This window comes from Symsagittifera roscoffensis, chromosome 7, assembly GCF_963678635.1.
Source record: "Symsagittifera roscoffensis chromosome 7, txSymRosc1.1, whole genome shotgun sequence".
Taxonomy (NCBI): domain Eukaryota; kingdom Metazoa; phylum Xenacoelomorpha; order Acoela; family Convolutidae; genus Symsagittifera; species Symsagittifera roscoffensis.
The window spans coordinates 12,684,194-12,704,156 of NC_087068.1; the positions used below are offsets into that span (position 1 = coordinate 12,684,194).

Below are 19,963 nucleotides of genomic sequence, written 5' to 3' on the forward strand. Positions count from 1 at the left end.
CTCGATAAATTGTGTAGGTTGATTTTTTACGCATCATTCGAGCTTTGTTCTATGAGAAAAGTTTATTTTTGAGAGCCTGAAACTTATTAAGCATTCACAAAAACTCTGAAAATAACTGGCGTTTTCAAAGAAGTTCGAGTGTTTCAAAAAAAACTAATAGCAGAAATGTTCTTCGCACCACAAGGGACTCGAACCCTTCACCGTTGGATTAGTAGTCTAACGCTCTACCGACTGAGCTAGCAGGGCTCAAAGCTGCTGCTAGTCTTACAAACCTTATTTTTCAAATTCAAGAATTCGAAGCTGTGGATCCTGAAATTAATAACTTAGTGCACACATTTTTTGTAGCAATCTCTGCTTTTGAGGTTCTACTGTTCTTGTTCCTGGGTGGTCTTGAATCACCAACCTCTCGGTTAACAGCCGAACGCGCGAGCCGATTCCGCCACAACAGCTCGATAACATGTGTCGGTTGATTTTTTATGCATCATTCGAGCTTTGTTATATGAGAAAAGTTTATTTTTGAGAGCCTGAAACTTGTTAAGCTTTCACAAAAACTCTGAAAATAACTGGCGCTTTCAAAGAAGTTCGATTGTTTCAAAAAAAAATTAATAGAAGAAATGCTACTTCGCCCCACAAAGGACTCGAACCCTTGACCGTTGCATTCAAATTCCAACGTTCTACCGACTGAGCTAGCAGGGCTCAAAGAATCAGCTAGTCTTACAAACCTAATTTTTCAATTTCATCAAATTCAAGAATTCGAAGCTGTGGATCCTGAAATTAACAACTTAGTGCACACATTTTTCGCAGCAATCTCTGATTTTCAGATTCTATTGTTCTCGCTCCTGGGTGGGCTCGAACCATCAACCTTTCGGTTAACAGCCGAACGCGCTAGCCGATTGCGCCACAAGAGCTCGATAAGATGTGTCGGTTGATTTTTTATGCATCATTCGAGCTTTGTTCTATGAGAAAAGTTTATTTTTTAGAGCCTGAAACTTATTAAGCATTCACAAAAACTCTGAAAATAACTGGCGTTTTCAAAGAAGTTCGAGTGTTTCAAAAAAAAATAATAGAAGAAATGATTCTTCGCACCACAAGGGACTCGAACCCTTCACCGTTGGATTAGTAGTCTAACGCTCTACCGACTGAGCTAGCAGTGCTCAAAGCTGCTGCTAGTCTTACAAACCTTATTTTTCAAATTCAAGAATTCGAAGCTGTGGATCCTGAAATTAATAACTTAGTGCACACATTTTTTGTAGCAATCTCTCTTTTGAGATTCTTCTGTTCTTGTTCCTGGGTGGTCTTGAATCACCAACCTCTCGGTTAACAGCCGAAGGCGATAGCCGATTGCGCCACAAGAGCTCGATAACTTGTGTCGGTTGATTTTTTATGCATCATTCGAGCTTTAATCTATGAGAAAAGTTTATTTTTGAGAGCCTGAAACTTATTAAGCATTCACAAAAACTCTGAAAATAACTGGCGTTTTCAAAGAAGTTCGAGTGTTTCAAAAAAAACTAATAGCAGAAATGTTCTTCGCACCACAAGGAACTCGAACCCTTCACCGTTGGATTAGTAGTCTAACGCTCTACCGACTGAGCTAGCAGGGCTCAAAGCTGCTGCTAGTCTTACAAAGCTTATTTTTCAAATTCAAGAATTCGAAGCTGTGGATCCTGAAATTAATAACTTAGTGCACACATTTTTTGTAGCAATCTCTCTTTTGAGATTCTTCTGTTCTTGTTCCTGGGTGGTCTTGAATCACCAACCTCTCGGTTAACAGCCGAACGCGCGAGCCGATTCCGCCACAACAGCTCGATAACATGTGTCGGTTGATTTTTTATGCATCATTCGAGCTTTGTTCTATGAGAAAAGTTTATTTTTGAGAGCCTGAAACTTATTAAGCATTCACAAAAACTCTGAAAAAAACTGGCGTTTTCAAAGAAGTTCGAGTGTTTCAAAAAAAAATTAATAGAAGAAATGATTCTCCGAACCACAAGGGACTCGAACCCTTCACCGTTGGATTAGTAGTCTAACGCTCTACCGACTGAGCTAGCAGGGCTCAAAGCTGCTGCTAGTCTTACAAACCTTATTTTTCAAATTCAAGAATTCGAAGCTGTGGATCCCGAAATTAATAACTTAGTGCACACATTTTTTGTAGCAATCTCTGCTTTTGAGGTTCTTCTGTTCTTGTTCCTGGGTGGTCTTGAATCACCAACCTCTCGGTTAACAGCCGAACGCGCGAGCCGATTCCGCCACAACAGCTCGATAACATGTGTCGGTTGATTTTTTATGCATCATTCGAGCTTTGTTATATGAGAAAAGTTTATTTTTGAGAGCCTGAAACTTGTTAAGCATTCACAAAAACTCTGAAAATAACTGGCGCTTTCAAAGAAGTTCGATTGTTTCAAAAAAAATTAATAGAAGAAATGCTACTTCGCCCCACAAAAGACTCGAACCCTTGACCGTTGCATTCAAATTCCAACGTTCTACCGACTGAGCTAGCAGGGCTCAAAGAATCAACTAGTCTTACAAACCTAATTTTTCAATTTCATCAAATTCAAGAATTCGAAGCTGTGGATCCTGAAATTAACAACTTAGTGCACACATTTTTCGCAGCAATCTCTGATTTTCAGATTCTATTGTTCTCGCTCCTGGGTGGGCTTGAACCACCAACCTTTCGGTTAACAGCCGAACGCGCTAGCCGATTGCGCCACAAGAGCTCGACAAGATGTGTCGGTTGATTTTTTATGCATCATTCGAGCTTTGTTCTATGAGAAAAGTTTATTTTCGAGAGCCTGAAACTTATTAAGCAATCATGAAAACTCGGAAAATAACTGGCGTTTCAAAGAAGTGCGATTGTTTCAAAAAATTTAAAAGAAGATTTGATACTTCTCCCTACAAGGGCCTCGAACTCTTGTCCTTTGGATTACAAGTCCAACGCTCCACCGACTGCGCTATCAGGGCTCGAAGATTACGCTAGTCTTTCAAACCTATTTTTTCAAATTCAAGAATTCGAAGCGTTGGATCCTGAAATTAACAATTTAGTGTACATATTTTTTGCAGCAATCTCTGATTTTGAGGTTCTACTGTTCTCGCTCCTGGGTGGGCTTGAACCACCAATCTTGCGGTTAACAGCCGAAAGCTCTAGCCGATTGCTCCACAAGAGCTCGATAAATTGTGTAGGTTGATTTTTTATGCATCATTCGAGCTTTGTTCTATGAGAAAAGTTTATTTTTGAGAGCCTGAAACTTATTAAGCATTCACAAAAACTCTGAAAATAACTGGCGTTTTCAAAGAAGTTCGAGTGTTTCAAAAAAAACTAATAGCAGAAATGTTCTTCGCACCACAAGGGACTCGAACCCTTCACCGTTGGATTAGTAGTCTAACGCTCTACCGACTGAGCTAGCAGGGCTCAAAGCTGCTGCTAGTCTTACAAACCTTATTTTTCAAATTCAAGAATTCGAAGCTGTGGATCCTGAAATTAATAACTTAGTGCACACATTTTTTGTAGCAATCTCTGCTTTTGAGGTTCTACTGTTCTTGTTCCTGGGTGGTCTTGAATCACCAACCTCTCGGTAAACAGCCGAACGCGCGAGCCGATTCCGCCACAACAGCTCGATAACATGTGTCGGTTGATTTTTTATGCATCATTCGAGCTTTGTTATATGAGAAAAGTTTATTTTTGAGAGCCTGAAACTTGTTAAGCATTCACAAAAACTCTGAAAATAACTGGCGCTTTCAAAGAAGTTCGATTGTTTCAAAAAAAATTAATAGAAGAAATGCTACTTCGCCCCACAAAAGACTCGAACCCTTGACCGTTGCATTCAAATTCCAACGTTCTACCGACTGAGCTAGCAGGGCTCAAAGAATCAACTAGTCTTACAAACCTAACTTTTCAATTTCATCAAATTCAAGAATTCGAAGCTGTGGATCCTGAAATTAACAACTTAGTGCACACATTTTTCGCAGCAATCTCTGATTTTCAGATTCTATTGTTCTCGCTCCTGGGTGGGCTTGAACCACCAACCTTTCGGTTAACAGCCGAACGCGCTAGCCGATTGCGCCACAAGAGCTCGACAAGATGTGTCGGTTGATTTTTTATGCATCATTCGAGCTTTGTTCTATGAGAAAAGTTTATTTTCGAGAGCCTGAAACTTATTAAGCAATCATGAAAACTCGGAAAATAACTGGCGTTTCAAAGAAGTGCGATTGTTTCAAAAAATTTAAAAGAAGATTTGATACTTCTCCCTACAAGGGCCTCGAACTCTTGTCCTTTGGATTACAAGTCCAACGCTCCACCGACTGCGCTATCAGGGCTCGAAGATTACGCTAGTCTTTCAAACCTATTTTTTCAAATTCAAGAATTCGAAGCGTTGGATCCTGAAATTAACAATTTAGTGTACATATTTTTTGCAGCAATCTCTGATTTTGAGGTTCTACTGTTCTCGCTCCTGGGTGGGCTTGAACCACCAATCTTGCGGTTAACAGCCGAAAGCTCTAGCCGAAAGCTCTAGCCGATTGCTCCACAAGAGCTCGATAAATTGTGTAGGTTGATTTTTTATGCATCATTCGAGCTTTGTTCTATGAGAAAAGTTTATTTTTGAGAGCCTGAAACTTATTAAGCATTCACAAAAACTCTGAAAATAACTGGCGTTTTCAAAGAAGTTCGAGTGTTTCAAAAAAAACTAATAGCAGAAATGTTCTTCGCACCACAAGGGACTCGAACCCTTCACCGTTGGATTAGTAGTCTAACGCTCTACAGACTGAGCTAGCAGGGCTCAAAGCTGCTGCTAGTCTTACAAACCTTATTTTTCAAATTCAAGAATTCGAAGCTGTGGATCCTGAAATTAATAACTTAGTGCACACATTTTTTGTAGCAATCTCTGCTTTTGAGGTTCTACTGTTCTTGTTCCTGGGTGGTCTTGAATCACCAACCTCTCGGTTAACAGCCGAACGCGCGAGCCGATTCCGCCACAACAGCTCGATAACATGTGTCGGTTGATTTTTTATGCATCATTCGAGCTTTGTTATATGAGAAAAGTTTATTTTTGAGAGCCTGAAACTTGTTAAGCTTTCACAAAAACTCTGAAAATAACTGGCGCTTTCAAAGAAGTTCGATTGTTTCAAAAAAAAATTAATAGAAGAAATGCTACTTCGCCCCACAAAGGACTCGAACCCTTGACCGTTGCATTCAAATTCCAACGTTCTACCGACTGAGCTAGCAGGGCTCAAAGAATCAGCTAGTCTTACAAACCTAATTTTTCAATTTCATCAAATTCAAGAATTCGAAGCTGTGGATCCTGAAATTAACAACTTAGTGCACACATTTTTCGCAGCAATCTCTGATTTTCAGATTCTATTGTTCTCGCTCCTGGGTGGGCTCGAACCATCAACCTTTCGGTTAACAGCCGAACGCGCTAGCCGATTGCGCCACAAGAGCACGATAAGATGTGTCGGTTGATTTTTTATGCATCATTCGAGCTTTGTTCTATGAGAAAAGTTTATTTTTTAGAGCCTGAAACTTATTAAGCATTCACAAAAACTCTGAAAATAACTGGCGTTTTCAAAGAAGTTCGAGTGTTTCAAAAAAAAAAATAATAGAAGAAATGATTCTTCGCACCACAAGGGACTCGAACCCTTCACCGTTGGATTAGTAGTCTAACGCTCTACCGACTGAGCTAGCAGTGCTCAAAGCTGCTGCTAGTCTTACAAACCTTATTTTTCAAATTCAAGAATTCGAAGCTGTGGATCCTGAAATTAAAACTTAGTCCACACATTTTTTGCAGCAATCTCTGATTTTGAGATTCTCCTGTTCTCGCTCCTGGGTGGGCTTGAACCACCAACCTTTCGGTTTACAGCCGAACGCTCTAGCCGATTGCGCCACAAGAGCTCGATACCATATGTCGGTTGATTTTTTATGCATCATTCGAGCTTTCTTCTATGAGAAAAGTTTATTTTTGAGAGCCTGAAACATATTAAGCATTCACAAAAACTCTGAAAATAACTGGCGCTTTCAAAGAAGTTCGATTGTTTCAAAAAAAATTAATAGAAGAACTGCTACTTCGCCCCACAAAGGACTCGAACCCTTGACCGTTGCATTCAAATTCCAAGGTTCTACCGACTCAGCTAGCAGGGCTCAAAGAATCAGCTAGTATTACAAACCTAATTTTTCAATTTCATCAAATTCAAGAATTCGAAGCTGTGGATCCTGAAATTAACAACTTAGTGAACACATTTTTCGCAGCAATCTCTGATTTTCAGATTATATTGTTCTCGCTCCTGGGTGGGCTTGAACCATCAACCTTTCGGTTAACAGCCGAACGCGCTAGCCGATTGCGCCACAAGAGCTCGATAAGATGTGTCGGTTGATTTTTTATGCATCATTCGAGCTTTGTTCTACGAGAAAAGTTTATTTTTGAGAGCCTGAAACTTATTAAGCAATCATGAAAACTCTGAAAATAACTGGCGTTTTCAATGAAGTTCGAGTGTTTCAAAAAAAAATAATAGAAGAAATGATTCTTCGCAACACAAGGGACTCGAACCCTTCACCGTTGGATTAGTAGTCTAACGCTCTACCGACTGAGCTAGCAGTGCTCAAAGCTTCTGCTAGTCTTACAAACCTTATTTTTCAAATTCAAGAATTCGAAGCTGTGGATCCTGAAATTAATAACTTAGTCCACACATTTTTTGCAGCAATCTCTGATTTTGAGATTCTCCTGTTCTCGCTCCTGGGTGGGCTTGAACCACCAACCTTTCGGTTTACAGCCGAACGCTCTAGCCGATTGCGCCACAAGAGCTCGATACCATATGTCGGTTGATTTTTTATGCATCATTCGAGCTTTCTTCTATGAGAAAAGTTTATTTTTGAGAGCCTGAAACATATTAAGCATTCACAAAAACTCTGAAAATAACTGGCGCTTTCAAAGAAGTTCGATTGTTTCAAAAAAAAATTAATAGAAGAAATGCTACTTCGCCCCACAAAGGACTCGAACCCTTGACCGTTGCATTCAAATTCCAACGTTCTACCGACTGAGCTAGCAGGGCTCAAAGAATCAGCTAGTCTTACAAACCTAATTTTTCAATTTCATCAAATTCAAGAATTCGAAGCTGTGGATCCTGAAATTAACAACTTAGTGCACACATTTTTCGCAGCAATCTCTGATTTTCAGATTATATTGTTCTCGCTCCTGGGTGGGCTTGAACCATCAACCTTTCGGTTTACTGCCGAACGCTCTAGCCGATTGCGCCACAAGAGTTCGATACCATATGTCGGTTGATTTTTTATGCATCATTCGAGCTTTCTTCTATGAGAAAAGTTTATTTTTGAGAGCCTGAAACATATTAAGCATTCACAAAAACTCTGAAAATAACTGGCGTTTCAAAGAAGTGCGATTGTTTCAAAAAATTTAAAAGAAGATTTGATACTTCTCCCTACAAGGGCCTCATACTCTTGTCCTTTGGATTACAAGTCCAACGCTCCACCGACTGCGCTATCAGGGCTCGAAGATTACGCTAGTCTTTCAAACCTATTTTTTCAAATTCAAGAATTCGAAGCGTTGGATCCTGAAATTAACAACTTAATGTACATATTTTTTGCAGCAATCTCTGATTTTGAGGTTCTATTGTTCTCGCTCCTGGGTGGGCTTGAACCACCAATCTTGCGGTTAACAGCCGAAAGCTCTAGCCGGTTGCTCCACAAGAGCTCGATAAATTGTGTAGGTTGATTTTTTATGCATCATTCGAGCTTTGTTCTATGAGAAAAGTTTATTTTTGAGAGCCTGAAACGTATTAAGCATTCACAAAAACTCTGAAAATAACTGGCGTTTTCAATGAAGTTCGAGTGTTTCAAAAAAAAATTATAGAAGAATTGATTCTTCGCACCACAAGGGACTCGAACCCTTCACCGTTGGATTAGTATTCTAGCGCTCTACCGACTGAGCTAGCAGGGCTCAAAGCTGCTGCTAGTCTTACAAACCTTATTTTTCAAATTCAAGAATTCGAAGCTGCGGATCCTGAAATTAATAACTTAGTGCACACATTTTTTATAGCAATCGCTGCTTTTGAGGTTCTTCTGTTCTTGTTCCTGGGTGGTCTTGAATCACCAACCTCTCGGTTAACAGCCGAACGCGCGAGCCGATTCCGCCACAACAGCTCGATAACATGTGTCGGTTGATTTTTTATGCATCATTCGAGCTTTGTTATATGAGAAAAGTTTATTTTTGAGAGCCTGAAACTTGTTAAGCATTCACAAAAACTCTGAAAATAACTGGTGCTTTCAAAGAAGTTCGATTGTTTCAAAAAAAAATTAATAGAAGAAATGCTACTTCGCCCCACAAAGGACTCGAACCCTTGACCGTTGCATTCAAATTCCAACGTTCTACCGACTGAGCTAGCAGGGCTTAAAGAACCAGCTAGTCTTACAAACCTAATTTTTCAATTTCATCAAATTCAAGAATTCGAAGCTGTGGATCCTGAAATTAACAACTAAGTGCACACATTTTTTGCAGCAATCTCTGATTTTCAGATTCTATTGTTCTCGCTCCTGGGTGGGCTTGAACCACCAACCTTTCGGTTAACAGCCGAACGCGCTAGCCGATTGCGCCACAAGAGCTCGATAAGTTGTGTCGGTTGATTTTTTATGCATCATTCGAGCTTTGTTCTATGAGAAAAGTTTATTTTTGAGAGCCTGAAACTTATTAAGCAATCATGAAGACTCGGAAAATAACTGGCGTTTCAAAGAAGTGCGATTGTTTCAAAAAATTTAAAAGAAGATTTGATACTTCTCCCTACACGGGCCTCGAACTCTTGTCCTTTGGATTACAAGTCCAACGCTCCACCGACTGCGCTATCAGGGCTCGAAGATTATGCTAGTCTTTCAAACCTATTTTTTCAAATTCAAGAATTCGAAGCGTTGGATCCTGAAATTAACAACTTAGTGTACATATTTTTTGCAGCAAACTCTGATTTTGAGGTTCTACTGTTCTCGCTCCTGGGTGGGCTTGAACCACCAATCTTGCGGTTAACAGCCGAAAGCGCTAGCCGATTGCTCCACAAGAGCTCGATAAATTGTGTAGGTTGATTTTTTATGCATCATTCGAGCTTTGTTCTATGAGAAAAGTTTATTTTTGAGAGCCTGAAACTTATTAAGCATTCACAAAAACTCTGAAAATAACTGGCGTTTTCAAAGAAGTTCGAGTGTTTAAAAAAAAACTAATAGAAGAAATGATTCTTCGCACCACAAGGGACTCGAACCCTTCACCGTTGGATTACTAGTCTAACGCTCTACCGTCTGAGCTAGCAGGGCTCAAAGATGATGCTAGTCTTACAAACCTTATTTTTCAAATTCAAGAATTCGAAGCTGTGGATCCTGAAATTAATAACTTAGTGTACACATTTTTTGTAGCAATCTCTGCTTTTGAGGTTCTTCTGTTCTTGTTCCTGGGTGGTCTTGAATCACCAACCTCTCGGTTAACAGCCGAACGCGCGAGCCGAATCCGCCACAACAGTTCGATAACATGTGTCGGTTGATTTTTTATGCATCATTCGAGCTTTGTTATATGAGAAAAGTTTATTTTTGAGAGCCTGAAACTTGTCAAGCATTCACAAAAACTCTGAAAATAACTGGCGCTTTCAAAGAAGTTCGATTGTTTCAAAAAAAAATTAATAGAAGAAATGCTACTTCGCCCCACAAAGGACTCGAACCCTTGACCGTTGCATTCAAATTCCAACGTTCTACCGACTGAGCTAGCAGGGCTCAAAGAATCAGCTAGTCTTACAAATCTAATTTTTCAATTTAATCAAATTCAAGAATTCGAAGCTGTGGATCCTGAAATTAACAACTTAGTGCACACATTTTTTGCAGCGATCTCTGATTTTCAGATTCTAATGTTCTCGCTCCTGGGTGGGCTTGAACCACCAACCTTTCGGTTAACAGCCGAACGCGCTAGCGGATTGCGCCACAAGAGCTCGATAAGACGTGTCGGTTGATTTTTTATGCATCATTTGAGCTTTGTTCTATGAGAAAAGTTTATTTTTGAGAGCCTGAAACTTATTAAGCAATCATGAAAACTCGGAAAATAACTGGCGGTTCAAAGAAGTGCGATTGTTTCAAAAAATTTAAAAGAAGATTTGATACTTCTCCCTACAAGGGCTCGAAGATTATGCTAGTCTTTCAAACCTATTTTTTCAAATTCAAGAATTCGAAGCGTTGGATCCTGAAATTAACAACTTAGTGTACATATTTTTGCAGCAATCTCTGATTTTGAGGTTCTACTGTTCGCGCTCCTGGGTAGGCTTGAACCACCAATCTTGCGGTTAACAGCCGAAAGCGCTAGCCGATTGCTCCACAAGAGCTCGATAAGTTGTGTAGGTTGTTTTTTTATGCATTATTCGAGCTTTGTTCTATGAGAAAAGTTTATTTTTGAGAGCCTGAAACTTATCAAGTTTTTATGAAAACTCGGAAATTAACCGGCGTTTTCAAAGAAGTTCGAGTGTTTCAAAAAAACTAATTGAGAAAATGATTCTTCGCAATACAAGGGTCTCGAACCCTTCACCGTTGGATTAATAGTCTAACGCTCTACCGACTGAGCTAGCAGGGCTCAAAGATGCAGCTAGTCTTACAAACCTAATTTTTCAAATTCAAGAATTCGAAGCTGTGGATCCTGAAATTAATAACTTAGTGCATACATTTTTTGCAGCATTCTCTGATTTTGAGATTCTCCTGTTCTCGCTCCTGGGTGGGCTTGAACCACCAACCTTTCGGTTAACAGCCGAACGCTCTAGCCGATTGCGCCACAAGAGCTCGATACCATATGTCGGTTGATTTTTTATGCATCATTCGAGCTTTCTTCTATGAGAAAAGTTTATTTTTGAGAGCCTGAAACATATTAAGCATTCGCAAAAACTGTGAAATTAACTGGCGCTTTCAAAGAAGTTCGATTGTTTCAAAAAAAACTAATAGAAGAAATGATTCTTCGCACCACATAATCGTTGGATTAGTAGTCTAACGCTCTACCGACTGAGATAGCAGGGCTCAAAGATGCTGCTAGTCTTACAAACCTTATCTTTCAAATTCAAGAATTCGAAGCTGTGGATCCAGAAATTAATAACTTAGTCCACACATTTTTTGCAGCAATCTCTGATTTTGAGATTCTCCTGTTCTCGCTCCTGGGTGGGCTTGAACCACCAACCTTTAGGTTTACAGCCGAACGCTCTAGCCGATTGCGCCACAAGAGCTCGATACCATATGTCGGTTGATTTTTTATGCATCATTCGAGCTTTCTTCTATGAGAAAAGTTTATTTTTGAGAGCCTGAAACATATTAAGCATTCACAAAAACTGTGAAATTAACTGGCGCTTTCAAAGAAGTTCGATTGTTTCAAAAAAAACTAATAGAAGAAATGATTCTTCGCACCACATAGTCGTTGGATTAGTAGTCTAACGCTCTACCGACTGAGCTAGCAGGGCTCAAAGATGCTGCTAGTCTTACAAACCTTATCTTTCAAATTCAAGAATTCGAAGCTGTGGATCCAGAAATTAATAACTTAGTCCACACATTTTTTGCAGCAATTTCTGATTTTGAGATTCTCATGTTCTCGCTCCTGGGCGGGATTGAACCACCATCCTTTCGGTTTACAGCCGAACGCTCTAGCCGATTGCGCCACAAGAGCTCGATAACATATGTCGGTTGATTTTTTATGCATCATTCGAGCTTTCTTCTATGAGAAAAGTTTATTTTTGAGAGCCTGAAACATATTAAGCATTCACAAAAACTGTGAAATTAACTGGCGCTTTCAAAGAAGTTCGATTGTTTCAAAAAAAACTAATAGAAGAAATGATTCTTCGCACCACATAGTCGTTGGTTTAGTAGTCTAACGCTCTACCGACTGAGCTAGCAGGGCTCAAAGATGCTGCTAGTCTTACAAACCTTATCTTTCAAATTCAAGAATTCGAAGCTGTGGATCCAGAAATTAATAACTTAGTCCACACATTTTTTGCAGCAATTTCTGATTTTGAGATTCTCATGTTCTCGCTCCTGGGTGGGATTGAACCACCAACCTTTCGGTTTACAGCCGAACGCTCTAGCCGATTGCGCCACAAGAGCTCGATAACATATGTCGGTTGATTTTTTATGCATCATTCGAGCTTTCTTCTATGAGAAAAGTTTATTTTTGAGAGCCTGAAACATATTAAGCATTCACAAAAACTGTGAAATTAACTGGCGCTTTCAAAGAAGTTCGATTGTTTCAAAAAAAACTAATAGAAGAAATGATTCTTCGCACCACAAGGGACTCGAACCCTTCACCGTTGGATTAGTAGTCTAATGCTCTACCGAATGAGCTAGCAGGGCTCAAAGATGCTGCTAGTCGTACAAACCTTATTTTTCAAATTCAAGAATTCGAAGCTGTGGATCCTGAAATTAATAACTTAGTGCACACATTTTTTGTAGCACTCTCTGCTTTTGAGGTTCTTCTGTTCTTGTTCCTGGGTGGGATTGAACCACTAACCTTTCGGTTAACAGCCAAACGCGCTAGCCGATTCCCCCACAACAGCTCGATATCATGTGTCGGTTGATTTTTTATGCATCATTCGAGCTTCGTTATATGAGAAAAGTTTATTTTTGAGAGCCTGAAACTTATTAAGCATTCACAAAAACTCTGCAAATAACTGGCGCTTTCAAAGAAGTTCGATTGTTTCAAAAAAAATTAATAGAAGAAATGCTACTTTGCTCCACACGGGACTCTATCCCTTGACCATTGGATTAAAAGTCCAACGCTCTACCGACTGAGCTAGCAGGGCTCAAAGATTCAGCTAGTCTTACAAACCTATTTTTTCAATTTCATCAAATTCAAGAATTCGAAGCTGTGGATCCTGAAATTAACAACTTAGTGCACACATTTTTTGCAGCAATCTCTGATTTTCAGATTCTTATGTTCTCGCTCCTGGGTGGGATTGAACCACTAACCTTTCGGTTAACAGCCAAACGCGCTAGCCGATTGCGCCACAAGAGCTCAATAACATGTGTCGGTTGATTTTTTATGCATCATTCGAGCTTTGTTCTATGAGAAAAGTTTATTTTTGAGAGCCTGAAACTTATTAAGCAATCATGAAAACTCGGAAAATAACTGGCGTTTCAAAGAAGTGCGATTGTTTCAAAAATTTTAAAAGAAAATTTAATACTTCTCCCTACAAGGGCCTCGAACTCTTGTCCTTTGGATTACAAGTCCAACGCTCCAACGACTGATCTATCAGGGCTGGAAGATTATGCTAGTCTTTCAAACCTATTTTTTCAAATTCAAGAATTCGAAGCGTTGGATCCTGAAATTAACAACTTAGTGTACATATTTTTTGCAGCAATCTCTGATTTTGAGGTTCTACTGCTCTCGCTCCTGGGTGAGCTTGAACCACAAATCTTGCGGTTGACAGCCGAAAGCGCTAGCCGATTGCTCCACAAGAGCTCGGTAAATTGTGTAGGTTGATTTTTTATGCATCATTCGAGCTTTGTTCTATGAGAAAAGTTTATTTTTGAGAGCCTGAAACTTATTAAGTATTTATGAAAACTCGGAAAATAACCGGCGTTTTCAAAGAAGTTCGAGTGTTTCAAAAAAACTAATAGAGAAAATGATTCTTCGCACTACAATGGACTCGAACCTTTCACCGTTGGTTTAATAGTCTGACGCTCTTCCGACTGAGCTAGCAGGGCTCAAAGATGCAGCTAGTCTTACAAACCTAATTTTTCAAATTCACGAATTCGAAGCTGTGGATCCTGAAATTAACAACTTAGTGTACACATTTTTTGCAGCAATCTCTGTTTTTCAGATTCTCATGTTCTCGCTCCTGGGTGGGATTGAACCACTAACCTTTCGGTTAACAGCCGAACGCGCTAGCCTATTGCGCCACAAGAGCTTAATAACATGTGTCGGTTGATTTTTTATGCATCATTCGAGCTTTGTTCTATGAGAAAAGTTTATTTTTGAGAGCCTGAAACTTATTAAGCAATCATGAAAACTCGGAAAATAACTGGCGTTTCAAAGAAGTGCGATTGTTTCAAAAAATTTAAAAGATGATTTGATACTTCTCCTTACAAGGGCCTCGAACTCTTGTCCTTTGGATTACAAGTACAACGCTCCACCGACTGAGCTATCAGGGCTGGAAGATTATGCTAGTCTTTCAAACCTAATTTTTCAAATTCAAGAATTCGAAGCTGTGGATCCTGAAATTAATAACTTAGTGCATACATTTTTTGCAGCATTCTCTGATTTTGAGTTTCTCCTGTTCTCGCTCCTGAGTGGGCGTGAACCACCAACCTTTCGGTTGACAGCCGAACGCTCTAGCCGATTGCGCCACAAGAGCTCGATAACAAATGTCGGTTGATTTTTTATGCATCATTCGAGCTTTCTTCTATGAGAAAAGTTTATTTTTGAGAGCCTGAAACATATTAAGCATTCACAAAAACTGTGAAATTAACTGGCGCTTTCAAAGAAGTTCGATTGTTTCAAAAAAAACTAATAGAAGAAATGATTCTTCGCACCACATAGTCGTTGGATTAGTAGTCTAACGCTCTACCGACTGAGCTAGCAGGGCTCAAAGATGCTGCTAGTCTTACAAACCTTATCTTTCAAATTCAAGAATTCGAAGCTGTGGATCCAGAAATTAATAACTTAGTCCACACATTTTTTGCAGCAATTTCTGATTTTGAGATTCTCATGTTCTCGCTCCTGGGTGGGATTGAACCACCAACCTTTCGGTTTACAGCCGAACGCTCTAGCCGATTGCGCCACAAGAGCTCGATAACATATGTCGGTTGATTTTTTATGCATCATTCGAGCTTTATTCTATGAGAAAAGTTTATTTTTGAGAGCCTGAAACATATTAAGCATTCACAAAAACTGTGAAATTAACTGGCGCTTTCAAAGAAGTTCGATTGTTTCAAAAAAAAACTAATAGAAGAAATGATTCTTCGCACCACATAGTCGTTGGATTAGTAGTCTAACGCTCTACCGACTGAGCTAGCAGGGCTCAAAGATGCTGCTAGTCTTACAAACCTAATTTTTCAAATTCACGAATTCGAAGCTGTGGATCCTGAAATTAACAACTTAGTGTACACATTTTTTGCAGCAATCTCTGTTTTTCAGATTCTCATGTTCTCGCTCCTGGGTGGGATTGAACCACTAACCTTTCGGTTAACAGCCGAACGCGCTAGCCTATTGCGCCACAAGAGCTTAATAACATGTGTCGGTTGATTTTTTATGCATCATTCGAGCTTTGTTCTATGAGAAAAGTTTATTTTTGAGAGCCTGAAACTTATTAAGCAATCATGAAAACTCGGAAAATAACTGGCGTTTCAAAGAAGTGCGATTGTTTCAAAAAATTTAAAAGATGATTTGATACTTCTCCTTACAAGGGCCTCGAACTCTTGTCCTTTGGATTACAAGTACAACGCTCCACCGACTGAGCTATCAGGGCTGGAAGATTATGCTAGTCTTTCAAACCTAATTTTTCAAATTCAAGAATTCGAAGCTGTGGATCCTGAAATTAATAACTTAGTGCATACATTTTTTGCAGCATTCTCTGATTTTGAGTTTCTCCTGTTCTCGCTCCTGAGTGGGCGTGAACCACCAACCTTTCGGTTGACAGCCGAACGCTCTAGCCGATTGCGCCACAAGAGCTCGATAACATATGTCGGTTGATTTTTTATGCATCATTCGAGCTTTCTTCTATGAGAAAAGTTTATTTTTGAGAGCCTGAAACATATTAAGCATTCACAAAAACTGTGAAATTAACTGGCGCTTTCAAAGAAGTTCGATTGTTTCAAAAAAAACTAATAGAAGAAATGATTCTTCGCACCACATAGTCGTTGGATTAGTAGTCTAACGCTCTACCGACTGAGCTAGCAGGGCTCAAAGATGCTGCTAGTCTTACAAACCTTATCTTTCAAATTCAAGAATTCGAAGCTGTGGATCCAGAAATTAATAACTTAGTCCACACATTTTTTGCAGCAATTTCTGATTTTGAGATTCTCATGTTCTCGCTCCTGGGTGGGATTGAACCACCAACCTTTCGGTTTACAGCCGAACGCTCTAGCCGATTGCGCCACAAGAGCTCGATAACATATGTCGGTTGATTTTTTATGCATCATTCGAGCTTTCTTCTATGAGAAAAGTTTATTTTTGAGAGCCTGAAACATATTAAGCATTCACAAAAACTGTGAAATTAACTGGCGCTTTCAAAGAAGTTCGATTGTTTCAAAAAAAAACTAATAGAAGAAATGATTCTTCGCACCACATAGTCGTTGGATTAGTAGTCTAACGCTCTACCGACTGAGCTAGCAGTGCTCAAAGATGCTGCTAGTCTTACAAACCTAATTTTTCAAATTCACGAATTCGAAGCTGTGGATCCTGAAATTAACAACTTAGTGTACACATTTTTTGCAGCAATCTCTGTTTTTCAGATTCTCATGTTCTCGCTCCTGGGTGGGATTGAACCACTAACCTTTCGGTTAACAGCCGAACGCGCTAGCCTATTGCGCCACAAGAGCTTAATAACATGTGTCGGTTGATTTTTTATGCATCATTCGAGCTTTGTTCTATGAGAAAAGTTTATTTTTGAGAGCCTGAAACTTATTAAGCAATCATGAAAACTCGGAAAATAACTGGCGTTTCAAAGAAGTGCGATTGTTTCAAAAAATTTAAAAGATGATTTGATACTTCTCCTTACAAGGGCCTCGAACTCTTGTCCTTTGGATTACAAGTACAACGCTCCACCGACTGAGCTATCAGGGCTGGAAGATTATGCTAGTCTTTCAAACCTAATTTTTCAAATTCAAGAATTCGAAGCTGTGGATCCTGAAATTAATAACTTAGTGCATACATTTTTTGCAGCATTCTCTGATTTTGAGTTTCTCCTGTTCTCGCTCCTGAGTGGGCGTGAACCACCAACCTTTCGGTTGACAGCCGAACGCTCTAGCCGATTGCGCCACAAGAGCTCGATAACATATGTCGGTTGATTTTTTATGCATCATTCGAGCTTTCTTCTATGAGAAAAGTTTATTTTTGAGAGCCTGAAACATATTAAGCATTCACAAAAACTGTGAAATTAACTGGCGCTTTCAAAGAAGTTCGATTGTTTCAAAAAAAACTAATAGAAGAAATGATTCTTCGCACCACATAGTCGTTGGATTAGTAGTCTAACGCTCTACCGACTGAGCTAGCAGGGCTCAAAGATGCTGCTAGTCTTACAAACCTTATCTTTCAAATTCAAGAATTCGAAGCTGTGGATCCAGAAATTAATAACTTAGTCCACACATTTTTTGCAGCAATTTCTGATTTTGAGATTCTCATGTTCTCGCTCCTGGGTGGGATTGAACCACCAACCTTTCGGTTTACAGCCGAACGCTCTAGCCGATTGCGCCACAAGAGCTCGATAACATATGTCGGTTGATTTTTTATGCATCATTCGAGCTTTCTTCTATGAGAAAAGTTTATTTTTGAGAGCCTGAAACATATTAAGCATTCACAAAAACTGTGAAATTAACTGGCGCTTTCAAAGAAGTTCGATTGTTTCAAAAAAAAACTAATAGAAGAAATGATTCTTCGCACCACATAGTCGTTGGATTAGTAGTCTAACGCTCTACCGACTGAGCTAGCAGGGCTCAAAGATGCTGCTAGTCTTACAAACCTAATTTTTCAAATTCACGAATTCGAAGCTGTGGATCCTGAAATTAACAACTTAGTGTACACATTTTTTGCAGCAATCTCTGTTTTTCAGATTCTCATGTTCTCGCTCCTGGGTGGGATTGAACCACTAACCTTTCGGTTAACAGCCGAACGCGCTAGCCTATTGCGCCACAAGAGCTTAATAACATGTGTCGGTTGATTTTTTATGCATCATTCGAGCTTTGTTCTATGAGAAAAGTTTATTTTTGAGAGCCTGAAACTTATTAAGCAATCATGAAAACTCGGAAAATAACTGGCGTTTCAAAGAAGTGCGATTGTTTCAAAAAATTTAAAAGATGATTTGATACTTCTCCTTACAAGGGCCTCGAACTCTTGTCCTTTGGATTACAAGTACAACGCTCCACCGACTGAGCTATCAGGGCTGGAAGATTATGCTAGTCTTTCAAACCTAATTTTTCAAATTCAAGAATTCGAAGCTGTGGATCCTGAAATTAATAACTTAGTGCATACATTTATTGCAGCATTCTCTGATTTTGAGTTTCTCCTGTTCTCGCTCCTGAGTGGGCGTGAACCACCAACCTTTCGGTTGACAGCCGAACGCTCTAGCCGATTGCGCCACAAGAGCTCGATAACATATGTCGGTTGATTTTTTATGCATCATTCGAGCTTTCTTCTATGAGAAAAGTTTATTTTTGAGAGCCTGAAACACATTAAGCATTCACAAAAACTGTGAAATTAACTGGCGCTTTCAAAGAAGTTCGATTGTTTCAAAAAAAACTAATAGAAGAAATGATTCTTCGCACCACATAGTCGTTGGATTAGTAGTCTAACGCTCTACCGACTGAGCTAGCAGGGCTCAAAGATGCTGCTAGTCTTACAAACCTTATCTTTCAAATTCAAGAATTCGAAGCTGTGGATCCAGAAATTAATAACTTAGTCCACACATTTTTTGCAGCAATTTCTGATTTTGAGATTCTCATGTTCTCGCTCCTGGGTTGGATTGAACCACCAACCTTTCGGTTTACAGCCGAACGCTCTAGCCGATTGCGCCACAAGAGCTCGATAACATATGTCGGTTGATTTTTTATGCATCATTCGAGCTTTCTTCTATGAGAAAAGTTTATTTTTGAGAGCCTGAAACATATTAAGCATTCACAAAAACTGTGAAATTAACTGGCGCTTTCAAAGAAGTTCGATTGTTTCAAAAAAAAACTAATAGAAGAAATGATTCTTCGCACCACATAGTCGTTGGATTAGTAGTCTAACGCTCTACCGACTGAGCTAGCAGGGCTCAAAGATGCTGCTAGTCTTACAAACCTTATCTTTCAAATTCAAGAATTCGAAGCTGTGGATCCAGAAATTAATAACTTAGTCCACACATTTTTTGCAGCAATTTCTGATTTTGAGATTCTCATGTTCTCGCTCCTGGGTGGGATTGAACCACCAACCTTTCGGTTTACAGCCGAACGCTCTAGCTGATTGCGCCACAAGAGCTCGATAACATATGTCGGTTGATTTTTTATGCATCATTCGAGCTTTCTTCTATGAGAAAAGTTTATTTTTGAGAGCCTGAAACATATTAAGCATTCACAAAAACTGTGAAATTAACTGGCGCTTTCAAAGAAGTTCGATTGTTTCAAAAAAAACTAATAGAAGAAATGATTCTTCGCACCACAAGGGACTCGAACCCTTCACCGTTGGATTAGTAGTCTAATGCTTTACCGAATGAGCTAGCAGGGCTCAAAGATGCTGCTAGTCGTACAAACCTTACTTTTTAAATTCAAGAATTCGAAGCTGTGGATCCTGAAATTAATAACTTAGTGCACACATTTTTTGTAGCAATCTCTGCTTTTGAGGTTCTTCTGTTCTTGTTCCTGGGTGGTCTTGAATCACCAACCTTTCGGTTAACAACCGAACGCGATAGCCAATTCCCCCACAACAGCTCGATATCATGTGTCGGTTGATTTTTTATGCATCATTCGAGCTTCGTTATATGAGAAAAGTTTATTTTTGAGAGCCTGAAACTTATTAAGCATTCACAAAAACTCTGCAAATAACTGGCGCTTTCAAAGAAGTTCGATTGTTTCAAAAAAAATTAATAGAAGAAATGCTACTTTGCTCCACACGGTACTCTATCCCTTCACCGTTGGATTAGTAGTCTAATGCTCTACCGAATGAGCTAGCAGGGCTCAAAGATGCTGCTAGTCGTACAAACCTTATTTTTCAAATTCAAGAATTCGAAGCTGTGGATCCTGAAATTAATAACTTAGTGCACACATTTTTTGTAGCAATCTCAG

At 39.4% G+C, this 19,963-nt stretch overlaps 30 non-coding genes across 30 annotated transcripts; all 30 read right to left on the bottom strand.

Moving 5' to 3' along the window:
• Positions 1 to 173: 173 nt before the first annotated feature.
• Positions 174 to 246, bottom strand: Trnas-acu (transfer RNA serine (anticodon ACU)). Its single transcript has one exon. It is a non-coding gene; the product is annotated as a tRNA-Ser (tRNA).
• Positions 247 to 834: 588 nt separating this feature from the next.
• Trnan-guu (transfer RNA asparagine (anticodon GUU)) lies at positions 835 to 908 on the bottom strand. The gene has a single exon. It is a non-coding gene; the product is annotated as a tRNA-Asn (tRNA).
• A 173-nt stretch (positions 909 to 1,081) lies between these two features.
• On the bottom strand, positions 1,082 to 1,154 carry Trnas-acu (transfer RNA serine (anticodon ACU)). The gene has a single exon. It is a non-coding gene; the product is annotated as a tRNA-Ser (tRNA).
• Positions 1,155 to 1,977: 823 nt separating this feature from the next.
• Trnas-acu (transfer RNA serine (anticodon ACU)) lies at positions 1,978 to 2,052 on the bottom strand. Its single transcript has one exon. It is a non-coding gene; the product is annotated as a tRNA-Ser (tRNA).
• Positions 2,053 to 2,637: 585 nt separating this feature from the next.
• On the bottom strand, positions 2,638 to 2,711 carry Trnan-guu (transfer RNA asparagine (anticodon GUU)). The gene has a single exon. It is a non-coding gene; the product is annotated as a tRNA-Asn (tRNA).
• A 619-nt stretch (positions 2,712 to 3,330) lies between these two features.
• On the bottom strand, positions 3,331 to 3,403 carry Trnas-acu (transfer RNA serine (anticodon ACU)). Its single transcript has one exon. It is a non-coding gene; the product is annotated as a tRNA-Ser (tRNA).
• A 587-nt stretch (positions 3,404 to 3,990) lies between these two features.
• On the bottom strand, positions 3,991 to 4,064 carry Trnan-guu (transfer RNA asparagine (anticodon GUU)). The gene has a single exon. It is a non-coding gene; the product is annotated as a tRNA-Asn (tRNA).
• Positions 4,065 to 5,357: 1,293 nt separating this feature from the next.
• Positions 5,358 to 5,431, bottom strand: Trnan-guu (transfer RNA asparagine (anticodon GUU)). Its single transcript has one exon. It is a non-coding gene; the product is annotated as a tRNA-Asn (tRNA).
• Positions 5,432 to 5,606: 175 nt separating this feature from the next.
• Trnas-acu (transfer RNA serine (anticodon ACU)) lies at positions 5,607 to 5,679 on the bottom strand. Its single transcript has one exon. It is a non-coding gene; the product is annotated as a tRNA-Ser (tRNA).
• Positions 5,680 to 5,807: 128 nt separating this feature from the next.
• Trnay-gua (transfer RNA tyrosine (anticodon GUA)) lies at positions 5,808 to 5,881 on the bottom strand. The gene has a single exon. It is a non-coding gene; the product is annotated as a tRNA-Tyr (tRNA).
• Positions 5,882 to 6,265: 384 nt separating this feature from the next.
• Positions 6,266 to 6,339, bottom strand: Trnan-guu (transfer RNA asparagine (anticodon GUU)). The gene has a single exon. It is a non-coding gene; the product is annotated as a tRNA-Asn (tRNA).
• A 173-nt stretch (positions 6,340 to 6,512) lies between these two features.
• On the bottom strand, positions 6,513 to 6,585 carry Trnas-acu (transfer RNA serine (anticodon ACU)). Its single transcript has one exon. It is a non-coding gene; the product is annotated as a tRNA-Ser (tRNA).
• A 129-nt stretch (positions 6,586 to 6,714) lies between these two features.
• On the bottom strand, positions 6,715 to 6,788 carry Trnay-gua (transfer RNA tyrosine (anticodon GUA)). Its single transcript has one exon. It is a non-coding gene; the product is annotated as a tRNA-Tyr (tRNA).
• Positions 6,789 to 8,528: 1,740 nt separating this feature from the next.
• Trnan-guu (transfer RNA asparagine (anticodon GUU)) lies at positions 8,529 to 8,602 on the bottom strand. Its single transcript has one exon. It is a non-coding gene; the product is annotated as a tRNA-Asn (tRNA).
• A 620-nt stretch (positions 8,603 to 9,222) lies between these two features.
• Positions 9,223 to 9,295, bottom strand: Trnat-agu (transfer RNA threonine (anticodon AGU)). Its single transcript has one exon. It is a non-coding gene; the product is annotated as a tRNA-Thr (tRNA).
• A 588-nt stretch (positions 9,296 to 9,883) lies between these two features.
• On the bottom strand, positions 9,884 to 9,957 carry Trnan-guu (transfer RNA asparagine (anticodon GUU)). The gene has a single exon. It is a non-coding gene; the product is annotated as a tRNA-Asn (tRNA).
• Positions 9,958 to 10,718: 761 nt separating this feature from the next.
• Trnan-guu (transfer RNA asparagine (anticodon GUU)) lies at positions 10,719 to 10,792 on the bottom strand. The gene has a single exon. It is a non-coding gene; the product is annotated as a tRNA-Asn (tRNA).
• Positions 10,793 to 11,152: 360 nt separating this feature from the next.
• Positions 11,153 to 11,226, bottom strand: Trnay-gua (transfer RNA tyrosine (anticodon GUA)). The gene has a single exon. It is a non-coding gene; the product is annotated as a tRNA-Tyr (tRNA).
• Positions 11,227 to 11,586: 360 nt separating this feature from the next.
• Positions 11,587 to 11,660, bottom strand: Trnay-gua (transfer RNA tyrosine (anticodon GUA)). Its single transcript has one exon. It is a non-coding gene; the product is annotated as a tRNA-Tyr (tRNA).
• A 360-nt stretch (positions 11,661 to 12,020) lies between these two features.
• Trnay-gua (transfer RNA tyrosine (anticodon GUA)) lies at positions 12,021 to 12,094 on the bottom strand. The gene has a single exon. It is a non-coding gene; the product is annotated as a tRNA-Tyr (tRNA).
• An 833-nt stretch (positions 12,095 to 12,927) lies between these two features.
• Positions 12,928 to 13,001, bottom strand: Trnan-guu (transfer RNA asparagine (anticodon GUU)). The gene has a single exon. It is a non-coding gene; the product is annotated as a tRNA-Asn (tRNA).
• An 821-nt stretch (positions 13,002 to 13,822) lies between these two features.
• On the bottom strand, positions 13,823 to 13,896 carry Trnan-guu (transfer RNA asparagine (anticodon GUU)). Its single transcript has one exon. It is a non-coding gene; the product is annotated as a tRNA-Asn (tRNA).
• An 807-nt stretch (positions 13,897 to 14,703) lies between these two features.
• Trnay-gua (transfer RNA tyrosine (anticodon GUA)) lies at positions 14,704 to 14,777 on the bottom strand. The gene has a single exon. It is a non-coding gene; the product is annotated as a tRNA-Tyr (tRNA).
• A 361-nt stretch (positions 14,778 to 15,138) lies between these two features.
• Trnan-guu (transfer RNA asparagine (anticodon GUU)) lies at positions 15,139 to 15,212 on the bottom strand. The gene has a single exon. It is a non-coding gene; the product is annotated as a tRNA-Asn (tRNA).
• Positions 15,213 to 16,019: 807 nt separating this feature from the next.
• Trnay-gua (transfer RNA tyrosine (anticodon GUA)) lies at positions 16,020 to 16,093 on the bottom strand. The gene has a single exon. It is a non-coding gene; the product is annotated as a tRNA-Tyr (tRNA).
• A 361-nt stretch (positions 16,094 to 16,454) lies between these two features.
• On the bottom strand, positions 16,455 to 16,528 carry Trnan-guu (transfer RNA asparagine (anticodon GUU)). The gene has a single exon. It is a non-coding gene; the product is annotated as a tRNA-Asn (tRNA).
• An 807-nt stretch (positions 16,529 to 17,335) lies between these two features.
• Positions 17,336 to 17,409, bottom strand: Trnay-gua (transfer RNA tyrosine (anticodon GUA)). The gene has a single exon. It is a non-coding gene; the product is annotated as a tRNA-Tyr (tRNA).
• A 361-nt stretch (positions 17,410 to 17,770) lies between these two features.
• Positions 17,771 to 17,844, bottom strand: Trnan-guu (transfer RNA asparagine (anticodon GUU)). The gene has a single exon. It is a non-coding gene; the product is annotated as a tRNA-Asn (tRNA).
• Positions 17,845 to 18,651: 807 nt separating this feature from the next.
• Trnay-gua (transfer RNA tyrosine (anticodon GUA)) lies at positions 18,652 to 18,725 on the bottom strand. Its single transcript has one exon. It is a non-coding gene; the product is annotated as a tRNA-Tyr (tRNA).
• A 361-nt stretch (positions 18,726 to 19,086) lies between these two features.
• On the bottom strand, positions 19,087 to 19,160 carry Trnay-gua (transfer RNA tyrosine (anticodon GUA)). Its single transcript has one exon. It is a non-coding gene; the product is annotated as a tRNA-Tyr (tRNA).
• Positions 19,161 to 19,963: the final 803 nt, after the last annotated feature.